We start from the raw sequence: 16,967 nt of genomic DNA, 5'->3' as shown, positions 1-16,967 counted from the left end.
TCGCCGCCGGCTCTGCTTCGCCTGGAGTCGCTGCTGGTCCTGTGTGGCAGCAGGAAGTGTTGTGGCCGGAGCCCCACGGAGGGGAGCTGCCAGCCACGAAGAAGGGGGGAGAGGTCAGGAGACCAGCTCCCCCAGCCGCACTTTCGCGGCAGGAGATAGTGTGGATGAAGCCCCGGAAGAGGGAGATGTTAGCCACAAAGAAATGGGGGGTGGAGAACATTCCACCTTGGCCACCGCCAGAAACACCTTGCTTCCCCCTCTTCCGGGACTTTGAGACTGAGGGGGGAGGTGGCCGTTGGGGCCAAGTGTGCGTTGCACAAGGTGGGGATATGTAACAGGGCAAGGAGCCCTGTACATGGATTTTGTTTATTTTTAGAACGGGGTCTCCCCCTCCGTCCCTGTGCAGTTTATTATTTTGTATTTCTTTTGTTGTATTGTTGTATTATTATCGCTATGATTTATTTATTGTGTAAATATGACGGCGAGAGCCGTGCGGCGTATGTTTTGTTATTGTTTATTTGTATTATTGTATTTATATGACGGTGAAGTGCCGTCGGTATTGTTTTTGTATTTATTTATTTATTGTATTTAAATATGACGGCGTAGCAGAGTGTGTGTTTGTTTGTTTTATAATGTTTAGTAGTGTGGATGGGAAACCCTGTGGATGGGAACCCCGTCCACATTCGAAAACCCGTGCAGAATGAGACCGGGGGATTATTAAATAATTGACAGGTATTTAATCCCTCAGAGGAACGAGAGCGGAGAGAGCGAGCGAAAACAAAACAAAACTAAACTTAAAAGTAAATCCAGGATCAGTGAAGGTTACTGCCCAGCCTGACCTGGATCATTTATTGTTTATTTTGTGTGCATGATTTTGTTTTGTTTAAAGTTTTTATTTTCGCTCTGTGAGCAAGTGTTTTGTGTTTAAAATATTTATTTATTTTTTTGTATTATTTAAATAAACGGCGCTGCCGCGTCTTTATTTTGAACTGCAGTACTTCCCTGGTGTCAGTTTCCTTCCTGCTTCTGGCCTGACGTCACTACTCAGCCACCCTGTCCCAGGGACATATATATGTGTATATATATTTTGACCCAAGGATTGGGAATAATTACACCAAAGTAGGTGTTACATATTAAACACATCTTTCTATGTATTCTTCATATACTTGCACTGTATTCACATGCATGCTGTGTTTAGGAACTCTCTGGTACCAAGAAAGAATAACATCAGTTCAAAAGTTCACCTTACATATTTTGGAGATGTAGGAGAGATGGACTAGGGGATGATGGCTAATTAATCTTATGAAGGGAGTAACCGGGTGTTTTAAAAAATGCAGGACAGGAGCAGTTAAGGCTGATTAATGTTTAAGACTTAATTGACACTTCTGACACAAGAAGCGAGGCAAAAACTATAAAAACCGAGGTCAAATCCTAGTCAAGTGTCACCAACTTGCTAACTACAAGTTGTGTGATCCATGCTCTGAAGATCTCTGATCGAGCTGATTGCTGTTGGTGTCATGTTTAGAAGTATTTGCCTTTGAAGACAGTTCCTGTCTTTACCTTATATTCTACACTTCCATGGGAGGTATTTCGAATCTATATCTCTCTTATATTGATGCATTGCTATAAGGTATATGACTTATGTTTTAGTCTATGAGATTGATATATTAGATGTTGTAGGACTTTTATGCATGCGTAGCCTTAGGGCAAAACATGTTGTAATCATAAATGTATTGAAGTATTAATGCTAACACCTCTTAAGGCACTGGACTGCCCAGGTTGTCTGTCAGCTGGGATTCGACGTAGTCTGTAACTACTCAATCCATTTTTTAGCAGTTAATAAACCGAAGGGGTACTAATACTACTCTGATTCATTAAAACTTCAAATCGAATGAGTCTGTGTGAATTTATTGATTATTAAAAGTCATCTGGATACGTTGCAAGCCCAGTGCATGAACGATCCACTTACAGGAGTCCGAAACATCTTTATGTCCTCCTGAATGTCTCCCCTGAGTTTAAGAGTGTGCTCAGAGAATATATATAAATATATTCAAACTCCTAAAACGAAGCTTCGGTCCCTGGGAGACAGAGCCTTCTGCAGTGCTGCTCCACGTCTCTGGAATGCACTGCCAAGCTTTATAAGAGACTCCGAGACTGTTGAGATTTTTAAAACCTGTCTCAAAACACGTCTTTTTAAACTGGCCTTCAAGGAACTGTGTTAATGCTGTTCCTTATTTTTTCAATTTTGCTTTGGGTTTGGAAAAGAGCTCTATAAATTAAATGTATTATTATTATTATTATTATTATTATTATTATTATTATTATTATTATTATTATTATTATTATTATTATTAATAGTGGCCTCATCTGAGTCTTGGTTTTGGGGATTGCCGTGTCGACCAAAGCCCTGATTTTGGTGACAACGGGTTTCCACCCTTCCATTCCCCATTAAGAATCCCAAATATTGTGTCTCTGTTTTGGGAAAAACGCATTTTCCCAAGTTAGCAGTCAGCCGGGCTACCCTTAGAGACTAAAGGACGACCGTAACCCTAAATGCTCTCGCCAGGTGGAGCTGTAAATAACCACATCATCATATACGTTGCTGTATATTCACAATGTGGGCATAAGACCTGGTCCATCAGTCTCTGAAAGGCAGCGGGCGCACCCAAACAGCATTGTTATGAAATGAAACAGCCCTTCTGGTGTTGAAAATGCGGTTTTCTCTCTAGAGCTGCGGGTTAAGGGGCTCTGCAAGTATCCCTTTGTCATGTCCAGAGTAGAGATAAACTTCACTGTTCCCAGTCTATCGAGAAGATCGTCAACCTGAGGCATGAGGAAGGCATTGAACTGGGCAACAGCGTTTACCTTACGGAAATCAACGCAGAAGAGGTTGGTGCTGTCCTTTTTGGCTAGGTTGGTGCTGTCCTTTTTGGGACTATCACAATTGAACTGCACCATTCGCTCCTGGAAGGCTCAATCACCCCAAGTTTGAGCATGTCCCATACCTCTTTGCGAACGCCACTTCGTCGATGGTAAGGTCTCTTTCGTACTGTGACCCCTGAGGGAGAGACAATGTCATATTCAACAAGGTTAGTTCTACCAGGCAATTCAGAAAAAAACATGGCTAAACTCCTCAATAAGATTACACAGCTCCTGTTGCTGATCTGGAACTATCGAAATGACTTTAGTGCTAGGGGTCTTTAGACAGGGGCCTAGATCATCCTGTACTTAGACTGGGGCTATAAATAAGGCCTCCCTTGCCTGCCAGGGCTTTAATAAGTTTACATGATAATTTCACGTTCATTACTGCGATTGGGCTGTCTACATTTCCTATAGCCCGAATCACTTCATATGGCCCCTGCCATTTAGCACATAATTTCGATTCTGAGGAGGGAAGCAGCAGCATTACCTTGTCTCCGGGTCGAAAGGTTTGAATTAATTCATTTTTATTGTAATGCTGCTGCTGAGCCGATTTGAGGTTGTCCTGGGCCAAACGACCGACCAAATCCAGGCGATCTCTTACTAGGAGCACATGCTGCACTACATTTTTGGACGACCCTTTGTGCTCCTCCCACCCCTCAACAGATTGAGAATGCCGCGAGGCTGTCGGCCATACTAGAGCTCGAAATAAATGCGATTACCCGGAATTGGAAGCAGAGGGCCCACTATGTCCACTGCAATGCGTTCAAACGGGGTGGAAATAATTGGCAGTGGAACCAAAGGGGCGGGGCACACTCGACCCGGCGCTACTCGCTGGCAGTCTGGGCATGTGGCTACATATTCCAACACATCTTTATGAAGTCCTACCCAATAAAATGAAGCCAATATTCGCTCCCTTGTCTTGTCAGCTCCGAGGTGCCCCGCAAAAGGGATATCATGCGCCAGCCTCATGACCTCGGTCCAACAAGATGGGGGAACAGATAATTGTGTTACAGGCTGTTCTGTGCCCGTGGCAGGGTTTACCCTATACAGTAATTGCCCCTTGATAATGAAGTGTGGACATACTTGTGCCTCAGCGCCGTCAACATCCTTACCTTCACTAGACCGGACCTGCCCCCAAGCATGCACTAGTGACGGGTCGTTGTGTTGTCCCCACATTATGTCCACACTTGAGTGCCATATGTCTGGTATATTGAGAAGGGCTGGAGTAGCTTCTGCCCTGGATAGCCCAGTAACCTCGCCCTCTCTGTCACACTGCGTTCCGACCCCATTAGACTGGCGTTTGTAACCATCCGAGCGTTCTCCCCTCAAACCTCAGCCTTGTCTCATTGATGCTCCCTCCCATTTTTCGGTGCTTCTCTCTATTTGTTTTTCTAGGACGGAAGACAGAAGAAAACATTTCAGCTTGAAAAGGGAACACATCATCAATTCATTCCCTTTTCCCTTTTTCTTCTACGTTTACATGTGTAGCTGAGACTGCCATTATTTGCATTAATTCTTTAAATTTTTGTCTCAGCCCAGAATAACTGGGTGTGTTGGCTTTCCACCACTCCTACTACCAGGTGACGTTTTATCGGTCCTACCGATAAGTACACTTTTAGTGTGGGGTATGCTGAAGTGTCTCCATGAATACAGGAGATGGCCACCTAACCTTGTGGCCGCCACGACACACTGCCCAAGAGAGCTGTCCGAATTAAGGTCTGTTCACACCCTGTGTCCACTAATGTGTGGGTTTTCACATTCCCTAAAATCACATCAACCATACAAGGTCCCTCCCGACAATTTTCCCCTCGCTTACCTATGTCTGGTGCCCAATTACACGCCGCCAAGTCACACTCATTGCAGCGGGGCATGACCTGGCCAGGTGCCCTGGTTGGATGCACCTCAAACAAGTAGGAGGACAGAGGGAACAGTGGCTAAGTATCTGTCCCGTTGCTGGTATGGCAATGGGGCAGGGGCAGCACCTCTACCTCAGCTGGGGGCCAACCTTGGTCTCCATGAAGGGGAGGCAAGGTGGCCCATCGGGGTCGGCGGTCTGGGAGGTCTCAATCTCGGTGCTGGTGTGGGTGCTGGTGGTGGTGGTGGGAGGGAGAGAGGAGGTGAGGCTCGGCTGCTCCGATGGATGTGACCAACAGAAATAATAATGAGATACAGGGAATACACAATGATGTGTACTGCTCTGTATATTTAATTCACGGGGCAGCCCCATACAATGTACACGGTATTCAAAACACATACACGGTCACCAGTCCTCAGTGAGTGCAGTAGTGCTCGTGCTGTAAATACAATTTATCATGCTCCAGTGCAGGGATGTTCCAGGTAAGTGCTGGCCTCTGACGACAGCTCCAGAACGTGTTAGCCGTCTAATAATAACAATTATACAAAACAAACAAAACACTCACGATACGGGTCCTTCCGGGTTCAAAGCTTTAACCAAACGAAGGAACAGATCACTAAGCCACATCCCCTTTTATACCACCAGTCACGCCCGCTCTGGTAGCGAGTGCAATTGCTTTTCCTCCAATCCACAATTGACACATCGGCGACCTTTTTGGGGCAATGACTTGCAGGATTGTGGCTCCTCCACCCCCTTTATAAGCTGGTCGACTTCCAACCCCAGGGCACTCTGTTCACTTTACACAGCGCCCTCACCAGTCAGGAGGGAGATTTACCACCAAGAATCACTGTATTTCTGTCACAATACCCCAAAACTCAGGCCACGGACAACAGCGCCCTCTGCGGGCTAAAAGAAAACATCATAAAATAAAACTGGGCACCAGTGCAGTGTTTTCAAATAAAACTTCTGTCTCTCGTGTGTGTCAGTGAATTGCCCACAACCCTTCCACAGCTCCCCACTCAGTTCTCTTCGTCCCTGAAGATACAATGCTACAGTCTCGAAGCGATCTGGTATTCGCTGCAAGATTGGCCAAGGTGAACGCTGGCAGCCTGTAGCTGGTCCCTGGAACTGTGTGCGCAGTCTGCTAATTCAGGAGGGGCTTGGCTCCCACTCCCCAGCTCTGCTGACAGGCTCTCCCAGGATGCGACCACTATATGTGCTATAGTGTCCTCCGTGCTGCAAACGTCTGTCAGGGTGAGAGGTGCGGTGGATCTCTGCCGTCTCCCGCTGGCTGGATGAGCCCTGTCGTTTAGTGTCGGTGCGCCGTGCTCCCTCCGACTCCGCTGCCCTGCCTGGCCGAGTTCCACCACTCTGCCTCTTCCTTCAAGGCTCTGCCGTTCTCTCTACCACTCTCTGGAGACGCTCTTTTCACTCGACCCCCGGACACTTCAGCACCCGCTGGAATCACTGCTCTCACTCACAGTCTCAGACCCTCGGACACTTTTCAGCACCCGCTGGAATCACTGCTCTCACTCACAGCCTCAGACCCCCGGACACTTTTCAGCACCTGCTGGAATCACTGCTCCTTCTCCTCTCACAGCTCCAGCCCCCCGGACACTGTGCAGCGCCCGTCGGATTCCACTACTCTCTCTAGTTGCATACTGACTTCGGTAGGTCTCCCCCTGGCTCCCTCTCTGAATCCCCAACGCTTTCGTTCTGTTCCACTTCTGACACCAATGTAGCGTTCCGGGGTAAACAAAAGGGAGCCAGACGAGCGCAGCAAGATCTCATTCAAGATTGTATTCACACGAGGTCAGGACAGCACAGCACAGCCCACAGCAGAGTGCAAGCTGCCCCTTTATACCCCAAAACCCTGTGAAACATTTAACATTTAGACATACACATGACAACATTCACATGCACACTGGGACCGCGATTTTTTTCAATTAAGTAATTTAGAGATCATCAGTTTTTTTAAATATTTATTTTTAAATGTGATTACTACTGTGTTTTTGTAATAAAGTTACTGACACTTGTTTTGGTTTAACTTCAGATTTATCAAGTTATAAATAGTGCATGTTTCCTTTTCTAATGCAATCGTCACTTTAAAAAAATACCATAATCAGCTTAATAAATATATGACTCATCACACATGTGATGGTCATACAAATCCATAGTTGAAAAATCCATTTGCTCTGAGCTCGACACGCTGCTGTGAGGAAGCTATCTCGGCGTGCAGGTGGTTCAATAGAAAGCATCACGTGACGCTGTGGAGCGTCTGCCTTTTGAACGCACCCAAAGTTTTCCGATGCACGGGTATGGCTTTGAAAAACTGACCGGAAACACTATTACCCTGTTTGTGATAAAAGTATATTTATTTACAGAGGTCACAAAAATAAAGAAATATCAAACAAGATGTTGAGTAATTAATTATTTTTTTTAAGTTAAAAGTATATATTTGCAACTAAAATAAATCACACAAAACGATTATAGATACATGCTATTTGAAAGAAAAAAGTACATCACCACAGTAAAGCTAATTCTTACATTCGTGCATAACATGATCATTTATATAACGTAATAGTCACATAGTTTGTTATATTAGTGCAGCAAAATAGCACATTATATTTGAATGGCGAGGTTCTGGAAAGCTGCTGCGCTCTCTCTCTCTCTCTCTCTCTCTCTCTCTCTCTCTCTCTCTCTCTCTCTCTCAATTAAATTAAATTCAATGGTGCTTTATTGGCATGACTTACAATAGCAGGTGTTGCCAAAGCAATTATACAATACATACATGTGTATATACAATGCATCATATCTATCTATCTATCTATCTGTTCTGTCTAGTGCGGTGTATGGTGGGAGTGTGTCGGTAGGTGTTTCTCTTTCATGTTTTTGTTTGTCTGTCTGTCTGTATATTTTTGTGTTAGAGTAAAGCAAACTAATAAGTTTGAAATTGTTTTTTAGCCAGCATGGCTGGCTCAGGGGGATTTTTTCCCTTTGAAAGATTGACTCGAAAGCATGGAGTCAAAGTAATTACGGAAGGTTTTGTTTCTTTAGAGAAGTGTGTTTTAGCGATTGGTAAAGTGGTTGGATGTGAAAACATAAAGTCTGCTTCGAGAATGCATGGTTCACTTGTGGCTTTTTTGAGTCAAACTGATCTAGTACATAAAATTGTTGAGAGCGGGATTGTTATAAATGATTTGTTTGTTGCCGTTTCGCCACTAGAGCTACTGGCAAAGAAAATCATTTTATCAAATGTTCCACCTTTTCTGAAGAACGAGTTAATTATGAATGAGTTGTCACAACATGGGCAGATTGTGTCAAAAAGAATTCCGCTGGGATGCAAATCTCCATTGCTAAAACACGTAGTCTCCTTTAGGAGGCAGTTAAATAAACCAAACGAGGAACTTAATATTGTACTCAAGTTCAAAATAGAAGGCAGTAATTATGTTATTTTCGCGACATCAGATACCATGAAATGTTTTAATTGTGGTGTTGATGGGCATTTAGTTAAAAACTGTCCTAAAACTAAAGAGCAGGAGGGAGATGGTGAAAGAGCAGAGAGAGATGTGTCCGTGACTCGGGAAGCTACAGTGCCGAGTTGTGCTGGCGGTGAAACAGAAAAGAAGAATGTTGAGATTAATGACAGAGGGGTGGCGGAGCCGAGTGAGGCTGTTGGTGCAGGAGTGATTCAAAATAATGTTACTTCTGTGGTGCCCGAAACCAAAAGTAAGGAGCCAAGTAGTGTTGTTGGTGGAGGGGAACATCAGAATGCTGATAGGGAGAATGCGAGGGGTGAACTTAAAGAGAGGAAAGCAGCGGGGTCGAGTGATGGTGCTGCTGCAGGGGAGAACCAAAAGCTGTGCAGCTTGAAGTAGAAAGTATAAAAAACGTTGTTGCTGGCACAAGTAAAGTAAAGGAGACCGAGGGCGAGAGTCCTTCTCAGTGTACCTCTAATAAAGACGAGAATTTGAGGAAAGAGACTGCGTTGGTGCAAGTTTCTGATACTAATGTAGTGGGAGAAGTAGACATGAGTGAGCCTGTAAATGAAAATGATGGTTTTAAAACCCCCTCAAAAAAGAAAAAAAAACGAGTGCAAAAGAAAGGAGTTGCTGCAGCTGTAGGAGTAGCAAAGAAAGCCTGTAAGAGTGAAGTAGCGGATGGGGCGAAGTGCTGGAGCGTAGCTATTGCCAGTACTGTGAGGGAGAGCAGCTCAGAATCAGAGAGTGAAGATGAGGCAGATCTCACTGACTCATCTCAGACTTCAGAGTTCGCTATCATAAAAAGTGGGTATAGTGAACAAAATATAAAAGAGTTTTTAGAAGTCACAAAAGGAAGAAGAAAAATTGATGTAGAGGATTTTTTTCCTGATATAAAAATGTTTCTAAATTCTGCGGCTTTCTTCGTAAAGAAGGCGTCAGGGTCTAATTTGACGGAGCAGGAACGCTGGCGTCTAAAGAACTTTGTTGTTAAAACTCGTAGTAGTCTTAACCAAAAGTAAATAAATGAGAGCAAACTCTTTATATTACTTTCTTATATTGTTTGTTGTTTGGTTTTTGTTTTCTCTATTTATCCCAATGAAAAATCTTTTACTAGGGAATCTAAATGTAAATGGGTGTAGAGATGATCTCAAGAGAGCCTCGGTTTTCGAATACTTGTTGCAAAAAAAGATTGCTGTAACATTCCTGCAGGAAACACATTGCGATCTGAAAACTCAGTCTGATTGGGAAAGAGAATGGAAAGGGGAAATAGCGTTTAGCCATGGCTCTAATGTCAGTGCTGGGGTGGCAGTTTTATTTAAAGAGAATTTTAAACCTGAATCAATAACTATTACAGAAGAAGTCAAAGGTCGTTTGATTAAGGTAAAAACTGTAATAGAAGGTCAGTCTTTCTGTTTTATCAATGTTTACGCTCCTAATGAAGGAAAAGAGAGGTTGGAGTTTTTAAAGATCTTAGATCAGGTTTTAGTAAACTGTGCCTCTGACAGGAGATTGTTTTTAGCAGGGGATTTTAACTGTACTGTGAATTTTAAAGAGGACAGGAATCACCCTGAGCCACACCCTCAATCTGCCAAGGAACTAGCTGTCTTGATAAAAAAAAGCATGGTTTAGTTGATGTATGGAAAAATAAACACTGTGATAAAAGACAATACACTTGGGTTAAGCACAGTAATAATAATGTCTCAATGGCTAGACTTGATCGAATTTATGTTTTTAAAGAGCATTTAAATCTGATAAAGCAATGTCAAATTTCCCCTACTATTTTCTCAGATCATAACATAGTCTCTCTTTCTGTTTTATTGCCCTCCTTTAAGCACAGTCACTCTTATTGGAAATTTAATGTAAGTTTGTTGAATGATTTAAATTTCAGGAAATGTTTTAGTTTTTTTTGGAAAAAATGGAGAGCTGGTAAAAATTTATTTTCCAACCTTAGACAATGGTGGGATGTAGGAAAGGCCCAAATAAAAACTTTTTGTCAACAATATACTGAAAATGTTACAAAGAGGGCTAATGAGTCTCTGCAAGAGCTGGAGCGGGAGGTCTTAGAGCTTCAAGAAACTCTGGACTCCAATCCAAACGATAGTTTAATTGAAAAATTAAGGCTTAAGAAACAGTTAATAGCAGATCTTTTGGATGCAAAAGTACAGGGAGCTCTGGTGAGGTCCAGAATGCAAGGATTGACCAAAATGGATGCACCCACACAGTTTTTTTTGGGGTTGGAGAAAAAAAGTGGCCAGAGAAAGACCATTCACTGTCTGACAAGACCAGATGGTGTAGAGCTGAGGGAGCCGGAGGAGATCCGAAGGTATGTGGTGGAGTTCTACTCTGGTCTGTTCGCAGCAGAGGTTGAGGCTGAGCCTGAAGAGGTGCAGAGTTTCCTGCAGGACTTGACATGTTTGCCTGAAGAGGCAAAAAAGGAGCTGGGAAAAGCTCTATCGATGGAAGAGCTTACTGAGGCCCTACAGGGGTTAAAACAAGGTAAAGCTCCCGGAATCGATGGGTTACCAATAGAGTTTTTTAAAAGTTTCTGGGACCTGTTTCAACATGACCTTTTCACAGTGTTTGAGGAGAGCTTTGAGACAGGGGAGTTACCTCTGAGCTGCATAAGAGCTGTCATTACGCTCCTCCCTAAGAAAGGTGATCTCAAAAACGTTAAAAATTGGAGACCTGTGTCGTTGTTGTGCTCTGAATATAAGGTCCTTTCCAGGGCTTTGTCCAATAGACTGAGCACAGTGATTGATAATGTTGTACACCCTGATCAAACTTATTGCATCCCAAATAGATCCATTTTTGATAACATTTTTTTAGTTAGAGATATTTTAGCGGCCTCTAAATTGTCCGTCTTTAGTACTGGTCTTGTTTCTTTAGATCAGGAAAAGGCCTTTGATCGAGTAGACCACCGTTATTTATGGGAAGTCCTCGACGCATTCGGTCTTGGTTCTGATTTTATTAGTAAAATAAAAGCGCTCTATTGTAACGTGTTCAGTTTATTGACAATAAATGGGGTCTTGAGTGCACCTTTTGCTGTACAGAGAGGAATCAGGCAGGGCTGCCCTTTGTCTGGAATGTTATATGCTTTATCAATTGAACCACTACTATGTAAACTAAGAACTGTTTTAACAGGTTTGTCTATTCCAGGTTGTAATGCCCAGTCAGTAAAGCTCTCAGCCTATGCGGATGATATAGTTGTGCTCGTTTGCAATCAAGAAGATGTAAAGGCCTTAATTGAGAAGCAAAAAGTATTTGAAAAAGTCTCATCAGCGCGTGTTAACTGGAGTAAAAGTAGTGCTGTGCTCATTGGGGAGGGACAAGGGTGTAGATCCCTGGCTTTACCAGACGGACTAGAATGGAGCCAGAATGGGTTTAAATACCTGGGGGTCTTTTTAGGCAATGAGAAAGTAGAACAGTTAAACTGGGATGGGGTTCTAGAAAAAGCAAAAGGTCGCTTACAGAGGTGGCGGTGGCTTCTTCCACAAATGTCTTTCAGAGGAAGAGTTTTGGTTTTAAATAATTTGGTTGCCTCCAGTCTCTGGCATAAATTGATCTGTGTGGAGCCCCCGCAATTCTTGATTAAACAGATTCAGTCTCTGCTCTTAGAGTTTTTTTGGGATGGGTGTTATTGGTTAAAACAGTGTGTGTTGTATCTACCGCTAGAAGAGGGTGGACAAGGTCTTATGAATATTGAGTGTAGGCAGGCTGCCTTTAGGATTCAGGCTTTGAGGAAATTGTTTTTCTCTCCAGTAAAGCTGCCATGGAGGGAACTGGCGTTTTCTTTTCTTCATCAGGTTGGAGGGTTTGGTTTTGATTTTAATTTGTTGTTATTAGATTTTGACAAAATACAGTTTTCATAGGAGTGTGCTGAGGGCTTGGACGTTACTAAAGGCTGAATATGTTGACCCACTGGATCCTTTTGGGGTTCTGGAGCAGCCTTTGGTATTTAATCCACACCTTAATACTTCTTTTAATAGTTCAGAATCTTTTAACGATTCTCTCATAAGGGCTAAAATGGTAAAGATTTGTGATCTGATAGACACAGAGCAGTCTGTCTGGAAAAGCCCTGAATGTGTAGCCGGTGCTCTGACCATGCGGTCTGTGCGTGTGGCAGGTCTGTATCTGGCACAGCTGCGTGAAGCTCTGTCTCTGGAGTGGCGAGAGGCACTGGGGAGTGTTTTTGATGAATGTCGAATGCCTCAGCAAACTCCATTTCCTTCTTTGCTAATCTCCCCTGCGATAAGTCATTTTGGTGAAGAGAATGGCAAGATGTTAAAAGTGAAGGATTTGTGTAAACTTCAGTTTAATTTATTAGAGGGGAAAAAAGTCTATGAAATTTGTGTAAAAGTTAAACAGCAGAAACTACTTGAAGTACTTCCAGATACCCATTGGAGGGAATGGCTGGGAGCAGGAGTTGAGGATAAGCCAGCCTGGAGGACTTTATATAAACCCCCTCTTAATAAAAGATCAGGGGATTTGCAATGGCGACTCCTGCATACAATCTTGGCTGTTAATGCATTCGTAAGCATTAAAAATCCCGAGGTGACTGATCATTGTCCCTTCTGCAAGGAGAGAGAGACTGTCTTCCACTGCTACATGGACTGTAAAAGACTGGACCCTTTGTTCAACTTTTTAAACACCATTTTTTCAAATTTGAACTTAACTTTTACAAAGACTGTTTTTATTTTTGGTGTCAAATTTACAAGAAACCGAAAACATTTGATTCAACTGGCAAATTTCATTTTAGGGCAGGCAAAATTAGCCATCCTAAAAAGTAGAAAAAGCCAAATCAAAAATGTTCATCAGGACCTGGTAAAATTGTGTAGGATATTGGTGGTTACTCGCATAACTTTTGAATTCAAGTTTTATAAGATGATGCAAGACTTGCTCAGTTTTGAAATGTTGTGGTGTGTGAATGGGGCGCTCTGTGAGGTACAGGATGATTCAGAAGAATTCTGTATAAATATTTAAATGACTGTTTGTTTTATGTATTTTCTCACAAAATAATGTAATGTAAATGTTCACAGTTTGTTTTTGATTGTTTTTTCTACGCAATAAATGTTTTTTTTATAAAAGTAAAAAAAAGTATCTATCTATCTATCTATCTATAATACAGTGGCTACAAGTAATGCATTTCCTCTCCTCCCAAGTTATGCTCCTCATGCAGAGTGTCACTGCGTGTCCCTTTGGTTGTGGCAGGCGGCTACGTATTGGGCAGCCAGGGGGGCTGTCCCCCAGGAGTACAGACAGGGGGGCTATGTGTCACTCCCCCAGGAGTACAGACGGGGGCTGTGTGTCCCTCCCCCAGGGGGACTGTGTGTCCCTCCCCCAGGAGCACAGACAGGGGTGCTGTGTGTCTCTTCCCCCAGGAGTACAGACAGGGGGGCTGTGTGTCCCTCCCCCAGGGGGACTGTGTGTCCCTCCCCCAGGAGTACAGACAGGGGGGCTGTGTGTCCCTCCCCCAGGGGGACTGTGTGTCCCTCCCCCAGGAGTACAGACAGGGGGGCTGCGTGTCCCTCCCCCAAGAGTACAGACAGGGTGGGCTGTGTGTCCCTCCCCCAGGAGTACAGACAGGGGGGCTGTGTGTCCCTCCCCCAGGAGTACAGACAGTTTTTCTGGGTCTGCCATGTTTGGAAAAAGTGGATGGGCATTTTCTGGGTAGCCAGGTCTGCCTGTGTCTGCCTGTCTCTATGGCCAGGCTGTGGTCACTAAGCCTGTACTTGGTCAGGATCTGTCTCTGCTTCGTATCTCTGACAGTGGAGAGATACTCTGCTAGAGTATAGTTTCTTTTTAGTGCCCGATAGCAATCCAGTTTATTTGGGGATTTTGTTTCTATGTCCCAATGTTTCAGATAGGAGTTTTTGGTTTGTTTTATAATTTGTTTTACTCTGATTGGAGGCTGGTAAGCAGTGTTGACCTGAAGCTGGTTTGTGTTCGCATCAGTGGGGGTCAGTGCAGTGAGCTTGCAGGCATGTTAAAATGACTCTTAGCTTTCCCCACTCGTGTTGACGTCATATTCCTCCGACAGACAAGAACCAATCAAAACGCGAGACTGTTAAGCAGTTCCATCCCCAAAACCGGGGCTGCGTCATACCTCCGCGTCTTTTCAAAGAGAAGAACAACAACAAACGATAGAAATTTAAAAGAAAGAAAAAATAAAAAGATTGAGCTCCGCAGAGTTGTTTTTAAATTATTTAACATTTTGTTGCGCACCAGTTGACAAGGCGTGGACGGTAAATAAAAAAGTGAGTTCCATGTTGTTGTTTTTAATTGGTGTTTGGTGGTTCTCGACGCAGTGGTGTTTTGCTGTTAGCCGCGGGTTTTTCAGCCGGTCAGTGTTTCTGTGCAGCGCAGGTATGTGATGTTCTCGTCATGGGTAGCTAGTAATGTCAGCGCGGTGTTGATGTGGTTTAACCTGCTGAACTCGGATGCGCGCAACCTCTCGATGCTCTCCTAGTGTCTGGGATAAATCCCGACTGAACTGAACAGATACTGTACGAAACTACACGTGATTGTAGATTCATATTGAATAGAAACTACATGAAAACGCATTGCGCGCTGAGAGATAAGCACGTCTGTCTGTGTTAATGACTTTATAAAACATAATGTTCTTGATTACCCTGTTTTATTTTTTACAAATTTTATTTATTTATTAACTGCAGAAGCCATAAAGTAAATGATAGACGCGGTTGTGTTATTTTGACAAAAGGTATTTAGAGTGTCGCGCTACAGAAAGTGGTACATCATCAGAATGTGGTACTGGTACCAAAACTTGATCCGTGTGACGTCAAAAAATGGTACGCTGTCAGTGTTGTGATTGACTGCTGCACAAATCACTAGGAACAAGATAAACTAGTTCACACACAGAATCCTACATATTTACAATGTTAGATAACAGAAGCTGTTGCTCATCAGTTAGTCATATATTTGTTGAATTGGTAAAAAAAACAATTATATTATTATTATTTGTTTATTTAGCAGACACCTTTATCCAAGGCAACTTACAGAGACTAGGGTGTGTGAACTATGCATCAGCTGCAGAGTCACTTACAATTACGTCTCACCCGAAAGACGGAGCACAAGGAGGTTAAGTGACTTGCTCAGGGTCACAAAATGAGTCAGTGGCTGAGGTGGGATTTGAACCGGGGACCTCCTGGTTACAAGCCCTTTTCTTTAACCACTGGACCACACAGCCTCCTATTAAAATGAACTTTAAAGGCCAACAGTATCATTTGTTCAGATGAGTGTTTCCTTCTTTTCTGAGCTAAAATTATTTGCACAGCCCGGGCAAGCGCAGTACATGGAGTACCACGTTTTAACATGTACCACAAAATAACACGGCCTGGGACTTTTTTAACATAACATTTACTGTTATACAGGCTTTTCAGCACGATAGGCTTTTTACAGTATATAGCGAATATTAATGGGCTTTTCCACATGGATAGACATTCTGTAATAACACAGTGATGTGACAAAAACAATGCTGAAGCAACCTTATATAACATAATTTATTTTTGCACAGTTTAAACTGTGTCTGAATGAACCACGAACAGCGAGTCCAGCCTTTGATATGGAGACACCCCGCACACACTTAACTTGTGCTTACATTAAACTATAATGTGGGCACATTTTAAGGTCTTTATTGTAAAAAGGTCTTCACAGAATTAAAAAATGACTTAATACAGTTAGTAAACTTCTTTAGTAACAAAACTAATCTTGTTGGATATGCTTTTAGTACTCGCATACACACACATGCGTACACGCACACGTGTGGAAGGCCATCCAGGTCAGAAACACACTATTTAGTGCATCTTCAAATATTTAGTACATGCAGAGGCACTGGCCCCTCCAATAATCATCTCCAAAATATTGATTTCTGCCCTTTCTGTCACTGACACTCACACACTAAACGTATTTCATCATAAAGTGTATTTAAGGACTGGCGCGTGTGTCCCTTTAATGTTTGAGTCCAGCTGTAGTAGTACAATTAGTGGATAAACCGCACATTTTAAAAATGATGCTATTTTATGCTAAACTGAAAACTGTTAATATACTAAAGGGAAAGCACTTGTGAAGCTGAATCGAGAGCTTCAGTGCAGAGTTCCTGAAATGCAGTGTGATTTATTCGTACACCACATTGAGCCTGTTTTAACGCTCGGGAATCGGACAATGCAATGTCTTTGTCAGAACTCATGAAGCTCTGTAAAGAACACGACCTGGACTCCTGTATCCTGATGTATTCCACCTGCAGGTGCTTTGGGCCGCGCTACCTGTTACAGCTGCAACTGCAGAAAGATGTGTCAGTGATAAAAAGCTCCACAGCGTATGGAGTTTCATTGAAATGGCGAGTGTAATGCTATTTATTTATATAACCATATCAACACACACCACACACACACACACACACACATTATATATATAAATTGACATCGTCGTGTTTCTTTACAAACACAAAAATAAATACAAAAACAAACATTTTAACAAAAACACTTGCTCACAGAGTGAAATCAAACAGTTAAAACAAAACAAAGTCACGAACACTAAAATAAACAAAACAGACCCTGGGTCAGGCTGGGCAGTTTCCTTCACTGTTTCTGCACGAGGTTTTTAGACAATAAAAAAACATCAGATTTTTTAAAAATACAAAACAAAACACAAGGCTGTGCCGTCATATTTATACATTCTATTAATAATACAGT

General features: G+C 42.8%; 1 pseudogene; it reads left to right on the top strand.

The window, feature by feature from the left end:
- LOC131707001 (zinc finger protein 585A-like) overlaps positions 1-16,967 on the top strand; it is a 94,999-nt pseudogene that overhangs the window by 59,421 nt on the left and 18,611 nt on the right.

This window comes from Acipenser ruthenus, chromosome 38 (genome assembly GCF_902713425.1).
Source record: "Acipenser ruthenus chromosome 38, fAciRut3.2 maternal haplotype, whole genome shotgun sequence".
Lineage (NCBI taxonomy): Eukaryota > Metazoa > Chordata > Actinopteri > Acipenseriformes > Acipenseridae > Acipenser > Acipenser ruthenus.
Note: the sequence above shows the minus strand (reverse complement) of the source record. Positions and strands in the feature narration are given on the sequence as shown.